This window comes from Silene latifolia, chromosome X, assembly GCF_048544455.1.
Source record: "Silene latifolia isolate original U9 population chromosome X, ASM4854445v1, whole genome shotgun sequence".
NCBI lineage: Eukaryota > Viridiplantae > Streptophyta > Magnoliopsida > Caryophyllales > Caryophyllaceae > Silene > Silene latifolia.
Window position 1 is genome coordinate 333,310,236 of NC_133537.1, and position 7,890 is coordinate 333,318,125.

A 7,890-nucleotide genomic window follows, 5' to 3' on the forward strand; every position below is an offset into this window, starting at 1 on the left:
TTATTATAGAACTTTAAACTAAAATTTTGAAAATGCTTTTATGATTTTTAATGGTTTTAACATTAATGAGTGTTAAATCTCGTTGTTGGAGACGTCCCAATAATGGGTTTTCTCATTTATTGGTGTAGAAATATTTTTTATATCTTGATATGAATGTGGATGTTCTTGTCTGATCAACAAGAGTATCACCGTTTCATTGAAAAGATACCTATATTTTCTTATAACTATCATTTCTCCTTCTGAGTTTCGAGGACGAAACTTTTTAAAAGGAGGGGTGATTGTAACGCCCCGTAATTTCGGACCGTTAATATATTTCGAAAATAATTAATTAATCAAGTAAAATTTGACATTAATGTATTTAAAATAAAAATAATTCAAAGAAATATAATTTTATTATATTTTGAAGAAAAATATTTATTTTGATAGTTTTGAAATGTTTAAAAATAGTTTAAACCGTGTAAAACTTTTTATTTCGAAATAAGGGCGTATCGGGGGGAAAATAACAATTCTTTTGAACGTTGGGTAAACGAAATTGGAAATGGGTCGTATGAATACTCAATTTTCTTGTAATCTCGTGTTTAAAAACTTTGGTCTTGTCGGAATTTGCATTTGACTTACGGTTTTAATTATTATCGAACCGAGTCAAAACCGACTCGAAAAATCCCGACTCGAACTCGACTCCTTCCTTTCCTTTCTCCCTTACACGGCTCCCCTCCCCCTTTCATTCTTTTTTTCTGATTTTTCTGGTGTTCAACGTCCTCAACCTTCCAAAACAAACCAAAGCACCATTTTCAACAAAAATCAAGCTATTTTGGCCATAATTTCTTCGTTTCTTATCGGATTTTCACGAAATTTACCTTTCCGGAATCCCCTCGACGAGATCTACAACCTAGTATGTTTTAATTTTAATTTTCTTGAAGTTGTTTTAAGATGAAATTTCGGTAAATTCGGTTTTTAGGCTTAATTATTGTGTTTTTATTGTTTAATTAGGTGAAGATTTGGAAGACGAGTTTGGGGACTCGTATATTGTCGAAGAAAGCGGATAGTTGTTGTTAGGGTTTGGGTTTTTGAGGTGCTAATTGCTCTTTTTCTAGCTTAAGGTAACATATTTCGAGTTACTCGACGAAAGATCGTCAAATGTTTTTGATTTTTGTATGTTTGGTGAATTTTTGTTTGAGTAGTAGTTTTCACATGTTAAAATTTGTTGCGTGTATGCTTAAATTATGCCTTTTGTTAGTTTAAATTAACAAAGTTGAATTGGGAACGACTAATTAATGTTCAGACGGTCTTTTACTAAATAAAAATGGAGAAAAATGGTGGTGTAGGGGGACGGGCAAAGCGGGCCGGCAGGGCCGTGGCAAGGAGGCCCACGGCTAGCCACGGTTGGCCCGAGTCGGTCCGTTGCTTGTTTCGCGGTTTTCCATGCAAAATTTGTCATTTAAGATTTATTAATGACATAGTTAGTATGAGTACACTTTAGGAATTGAATCATATAAGTAATAAAAATTATGTTAATGGTAAAATTGTGCTTATATTCATAGTTATCACATGTTAGGATAGTTTACAAAATGAAATTGTAATTAATAGGCTCAAAATGAAATTTTATAGCGATAATTGTAATGTTTTCTTTGATTGTGCGAAAACCGAGCGTCCCTTTGATTGATGCGATGTCGATTAATTGAGTGATTGGTCACCGCAATTTGACCCGTACTGCCGCAGGCTGGGGTTGCGGGTAAAAATTCGGTTGAATGAATTAGATAATCGGCCTTTTTCTTTTTTTAGGCCATTTATTATATCTCAATTTCACATGTGTAGTTAGTTGAATTTAAATAGCTTCTTATTTAGTTAGTTGAATTTAAATAGCTTCTTATTTTGTAGTAATGGCCCTAGATTCCCTAAAGCCTTTAATATTGTTAAAATTGCTAGAATTGGAAGTTAGTATTGAATTCTTATTGAGGACACTTTGTTGGATTTATCTCATTTGAATAGACATTTATATAGCCTTTTACATGATAGAATGTTAGAATTTATATTGGTAAGTAGGACTTTTGCCTTCTTATGGTTAAGTGGGTGTCTTACTTGACTTGTGTGGTGAGTCTTGTGTGGTGAGGGCTAAAGTATTCAAGTCGGGACTAGCTGGGACTAGGTTCTAGGTGAGTACTTCGGCCTTCATCATAGATAGGTCTTTATAGTCTTTGACGAGTATATGTTCACCGCTTGATAGCCTTTGTGTTCCTGACTAGTGGATGTTTATCCAAGTTGGGGCATGACCTCGTTACTTATTTTGAGAGTAAGTGGTCGGCTTAAGTACTAGCCAACCCTTTGGTGGACTCCTTAGGGTACTCACTTCACTTGTTTTAAAAAAAGTTGTGGGTCTTGGGTGCGGTGGTGTGTATCCGCATGTCTAGGTCTCTTGCAGATTTTAGGCTATGGTTGTGTTGTCTCTTGGCCATGTTTTATTAATATTAACCGCTGAGCCAAGATACCGGTTCGATTACCTTCCCTACCTCGTGGTATAGACTCGAGTTACAAAGTGACTATTGACCGTGCTAAGAACTTATGCCTGTCTTTGATATATTGCCCTTTCTTGTATGGTGATTTTATGAATCGTAATAGGTGAGATGTAAGCGGTTCTGATTGATAAAGTTTGGATTACTATTTGTATTATATGCTTCACATGATAGTTAGTTTGGTCAGTTTAGGGGTCATAGGTTAGATTTACTTGTTAATTACATTGATTATCATATTGTTTACATGTTTTACTACATGTTACATTAATTTTGACGATTCGTGGCTGGGAGGACTCGAAGTTACTCCCCACTGAATTGTGGCTTTCGTGTTTGTATAAAATGCGATTGACAGGTTGTTGATGCTTAGTTGGGGTCACAGACGAGCTAGTGAGCAAGGAACCTTGGACCTAGTTTGGTTTTCTTTTGTAGAAACCTTTTATCTTTTGGTTATGTATATAACCTTTTAACTTTTGGTTTGTATATAATTTGAAGGGACATATGTCTCCCTTTTCCATTTTGGGTTGTATCATTATGTATTTTCTTACCTTTAGCGGTGTTAAGTAAGTTAGATTGTAGCAATTGCAGGTTTTGGCACCCGTCTATTGGGAATGTTGGATTGGTTGTGAATGGTTTAGGAAGAAATTTTTTTTGAAATTGCAGGATTTGATCTAGTTGAACCATTTACAAACATATCCTACCAGTTTTTCCGTAGAATTTACGCATTTAAGTAATTAGATAACGCTATTTTTTAAGGGTGTCACAGAATGAATACGTTGCTGCCATAATTAAAGCCATGAATGTCGTCGTGGCCCAACTGCATCCGTTGGCCATCAGGACGATTATTGGCTTTGTATGGTTATGTCTTTTTAAAGGGGAGGCCCCAACGGTGAACCTATTCTGCCGGCTCCACCATCTTCGACAGGCTACCCTAGGTGGCACGGGGTGGTATAGCATACAGACCGAGGCGGGTTATGTTACCGTTTCCAAGTTGACATCTTGCAAGGACTGGAAGGGGCGGTGGGTATACGTCGAGGTTCCGGAGGACTATCCGCGCCGGTCCTTTCGAGTCGCGTCAATTTGCGGTGTGAGAATCAAGGGGAACATGACAAATATGTCTCCCGGAATAAACTTAAGATGGACGCCATGAAGGTCTATCTTAATGAGGACGAAACGCGGGCAATGAGGCATTTGAGGTCGAGAAGGATGGCACGCCGAAGGATGGATTCCCCGACGCAGATCGTTCTTCGGGATGAGCCGCTCGCCACGTCGGCCTCATCCGGCCCTCGGCCCAGGGTGAGTGGGGTCGGTATGAGGCCCATCTTTGCTTTTTATGTTTCGTATTTGAGCCTTGGTTTATTTCTTTTGCTTAACTCTCCCGCTTCGTTTCTTTTGCAGACCGATTTGGCCGGAATCGCCTGTCTCCGTCCTCAAGAGGTTGGGACTTGACGAGAACGGGAGAGTTGTTGAGCTGCATCCTAAGGCTCGCGCCACGTGATCGTGAACCGGCCCCTCACGAACTTATGGAGCGGCAGATTGAAGGCACTTTGGATGTGGCGGCGGCTCAGCGCAGATTGCGTAACGTCCGCGCACGGAGACCAAAAAAACAACGTCTACGGCGGCAACGGCGTCAACTCCAGCTCAATCTTCAATCCCCGTAATCCAAAAGGAGCAGGTGGTCGTCGACGTCGAAGAGGAGGTCACCGTTGTGGAGGGTCCTCCTCCTTCAAATAAGAGAAAAGAGGCAACGCGCCGCTTCTTCATTCGACCGAGGAAAGAAAAGGGGCCAGTAGGCCCCTCGCCCAAGAAGGCTAAGACTGGTACGGATCTAACCCATGGCTCGGATTTAGCAGGTTCATTGGGCATTCCTGATGACAGGCTCTCTGACATGTCAATGAATGTTGACATGGATGCTTTGTCTGGATTTTTTTGTAGATCAGTCGTCGCCGGCTGTCGTTCGCACTGAACGGCAATTGGAGAAGCAGCCTGTGCAGACGGGCGATAGAAATGTCACCGTTGACTCCTCATCCCAGAAGGCTTCCCCCGCTCAGCTTGTGGCGGAAGGCACAAGGTTGTCCAAGAGGCTGGATAAGTGGACTGAACTAGCCGGTGCTCATATTATGGAGCAAGAAACGGTCATGGATCGAGCTGGCCCTGCGCTTGAACGGCTTAAGCTTGAGCTTGCCGCTGCTAAGAAGGAGGCCGAGAGGTCGAAAGAAGACTTCCAGGCCGCCAAGAAGGACTTCCTCGCTGAGCGAAAGCTTAGGGAGGACGCTGAGAAGGCGGTCCTAGCCGAGAGGGCCAAGGTTGAGGCTGCATTGGCTGATGTCGCTAAGCTGCGGGAGGAGCGGGACAAATTTGAGGGCGGCTATAACGCCGTGGTTGGGCAAAAGGAGAGATGGAAGACTCTGCATTCGGCTGAGGCGAAGGAGCACAAGAACACAAAGGCTATCCTTGCCCAGAGGGAGAAGGACATCGAGACGCTGAAATCCGTCATCATCCCTGACATGTGTGCCCAGTACCGGGACCAGGCCGAAGATGCTACCGGGGAGGTAATTAAAGAGCTCCTTCCTGAAGGCTCCTTCCCGTGGAAAGATTTTGACCGACTTCTTGATGAGAAGGCGGCTGCTGCGGAGGCAAAGGTTGCGGAGAAGGCAAAGACGGCGAAGGCCGCTGAGGAGGCTGCGGAGAAGGCGGCCCGGGATGCTAAGGTGAAGGAGGCCAGGGAGGAAGCTGAGAGGGCAAAGGCAGGTGGAGCTGCCAAGTCGGCTCACGGGCCGCCCATCGATGGTGATGTGCTCTGCTGCTGCCGGTGGCGAGCGAGAAACAAGCATAGGGAGACGGGCGGTCGTCACCGGATTCACCGGCCCTTCGACGCCTTCGTTTGTTCGGGGGCCAACTATTGAGCCTTTCCTCCCTGCCATCCTTTTGGCGCTTCAAATCTTATGTCTGTAACCTTTTGTTGTACCTTTTGTTTTTGTTAAATTTTGGTAGGTTGTGTTTAGGCTATCCCTATGGGGACGGCCGTCGACTTTGTTTTGCCTCACCTGTAAACATTTTTTTTTATTAAAGTTTGTTTATTTTGCCTTCATCAAGTTGTCCTCTTACGTTTCAACATATTGAGTGTTTTTTCGTTTTTACTTTCGGCTTGGCCGAGGCAGTTAGAAGGCGCATCTCAATTGTACTTAAACGTTTTTAAACATGTTGACATGTCGGTCGCTTCCTCCTCCACTCCCGGTCTTAGCCGAGGCGGTCAGATTTGCGCTTCCCAACCGCCGTTGTGAACATGTTAGCGTGTCGGTCGTTGTGTCCCCGTCACTCCCGGCTTTGGCCGAGGCAATCGAGGTTACGGCTCGACAGCGTTCGTATCTGTAGACATATTGATCGTTTCCTCTGCCACTCCCGGATTGGCCGAGGCGGTCGGATTGCGCGTTTCAACTCGTACTTATACGTTCCTAAGCATGTTGGTCGCTTTCGCGAGTATCAACTGCATTTGTAGTGACTGCCGCGGCGTCTACTAAGCATGTTGGTCGCTTTCGCGAGTATCAACTGCCATTGCGGTGACTGCCCGGCTTTGGCCGTGGCGTCTACCTTGGTACGACTACGGAGGGGACAAGCATCTTGATGGAAAACTTGGATCATTCTTCATAAGGTATAATCACGAGCTGGGGTGTCCACAACGGTCTCGGACACCTCTGCCGCTATACAAAATATTTCCTAAGGTTGTCCGTGTTCCAGTGGCTCATTAGAGGAACACCCTCCATGTCTGTCAGCCGGTATGTCCCCGGCCTCATTTCTTCAACCACTTTGTAGGGTCCTTCCCAGTTGGCCGTCATTTTACCATGGATGTTTACTTTGTTTGTTGCGGCCGACTTTCTTAGGACTAGATCTCCCACTCTTAAGTCCCTTTTGTGGACCCTTCGGTTGTATGCTCTTCTTATTCGGTTTTGATAGACTGCCAAGTTGAGCCGTGCCGTGTCTCGACTTTCTTCGACCAGGTCTAGGGAGGCTCTCAGGCCTTCCTCATTTTCGACTGGGTCAAAGGTTTGCGTTCTGAATGTCGGCACCGCTGCTTCAATCGGCAGGACGGCCTCAGACCCATAGACTAGGTGGAATGGACTGTACCCCGTTGCTTCTTTCTCCGTGGTTCGAAGGGACCACAGGACGCCGGGTAGTTCATCAGCCCACCTTCCCTTTAGATCTTCAACCTTCTTTTTCAGCCCGTTCAATATTATTTTATTGGCTGCCTCCGCCTGTCCGTTGCTCTGAGGGTGGCAGACGGAGGAGTATGCGAATTTGATAGCAAGCTCTTCCAGCCAGTTCATCACCATGTCACTCCAAAACTCTCGGCCGTGGTCAAATACCATGACTTGGGGTAACCCAAAACGAGTTATGATGTTCTCCCAAATCACCTTTCTTACGGCCGCCGTGGTCTTGGCAGGTACCGCGACAGCCTCGACCCATTTGGTGAAGTAGTCAACGACGACAATTAGGTACTTTCTTCCTCCGGAGGCCGTCGGAAATAGTCCTAGTAAATCCATCCCCCATTGTGCAAATGGAAGGGGACTAAGCATCGGTTGCAGGTATCGGGAAGGAGCATGTATCACCGGAGCATGCATCTGACAATTCTTGCACTTCTTGGTTTTTGCTCTGGAATCCTCAAGCATGCTATGCCAGAAGTAGCCGGCTCGGAAAGCTTTGTGGGCTAACGTTCTCGCCCCCATGTGATGTCCGCAGATGCCTTCGTGAATCTCTGTCAGTATTAGCTCCGCGTCGGCTGGGCCGACACACTTCAAGAGTGGTCTTATTACGGACCTTCTATACAATTCTCCTTCGAACACCAAGTACCTTGCAGCGATCCTTCTTATCTTCTGCGAGAGACTGCGGTCCTCCGGTAACTCTTTTGTCAGTTTGTATTTCATTATCGGAGTCATCCACGTCGTCTCGGCTTCTATGTCGCCCACCATGCCGACGGTCTCAGTGATGCTTTTAGCATTTCGATATCCACCAAAGACGGTTCGACTGACATTCTTGATGCTTGAACTGGCAAGTTTTGAGAGAGCGTCGGCTCGGTTGTTCTCAGACCTGGGGATGCACTGTATTTGGAAAGATTTCAATTTTGAGGTGTCAGCTTTTACCCTTTCCAGGTACCTCACCATCCCGTCGTCTCGAGCCTCATACTCTCCCCTGATTTGATTAGTGACTAAGAGTGAATCTGTTTTCACCACAACATGCTCCGCCCCGGCAGCTCTAGCTAACTCGACTCCAGTTATCACCGCCTCATATTCGGATTCGTTATTTGAGGTCGAGAAGGTAAACTTCAAGGCGTACTCAAACTCGTCCCCGTTAGGGCTGATGATAAGGATGCCGGCTCCTGAGCTGT

The 7,890-nt window shown here is 45.2% G+C and overlaps 1 long non-coding RNA gene across 1 annotated transcript; it reads left to right on the forward strand.

Annotated features, from left to right (window-relative positions):
* The first annotated feature begins 565 nt into the window (after positions 1–565).
* LOC141622314 (uncharacterized) lies at positions 566–3,024 on the forward strand. Its single transcript, XR_012532930.1, has 3 exons — positions 566–892; positions 991–1,100; positions 2,863–3,024. It is a non-coding gene; the product is annotated as an uncharacterized LOC141622314 (long non-coding RNA).
* Positions 3,025–7,890: the final 4,866 nt, after the last annotated feature.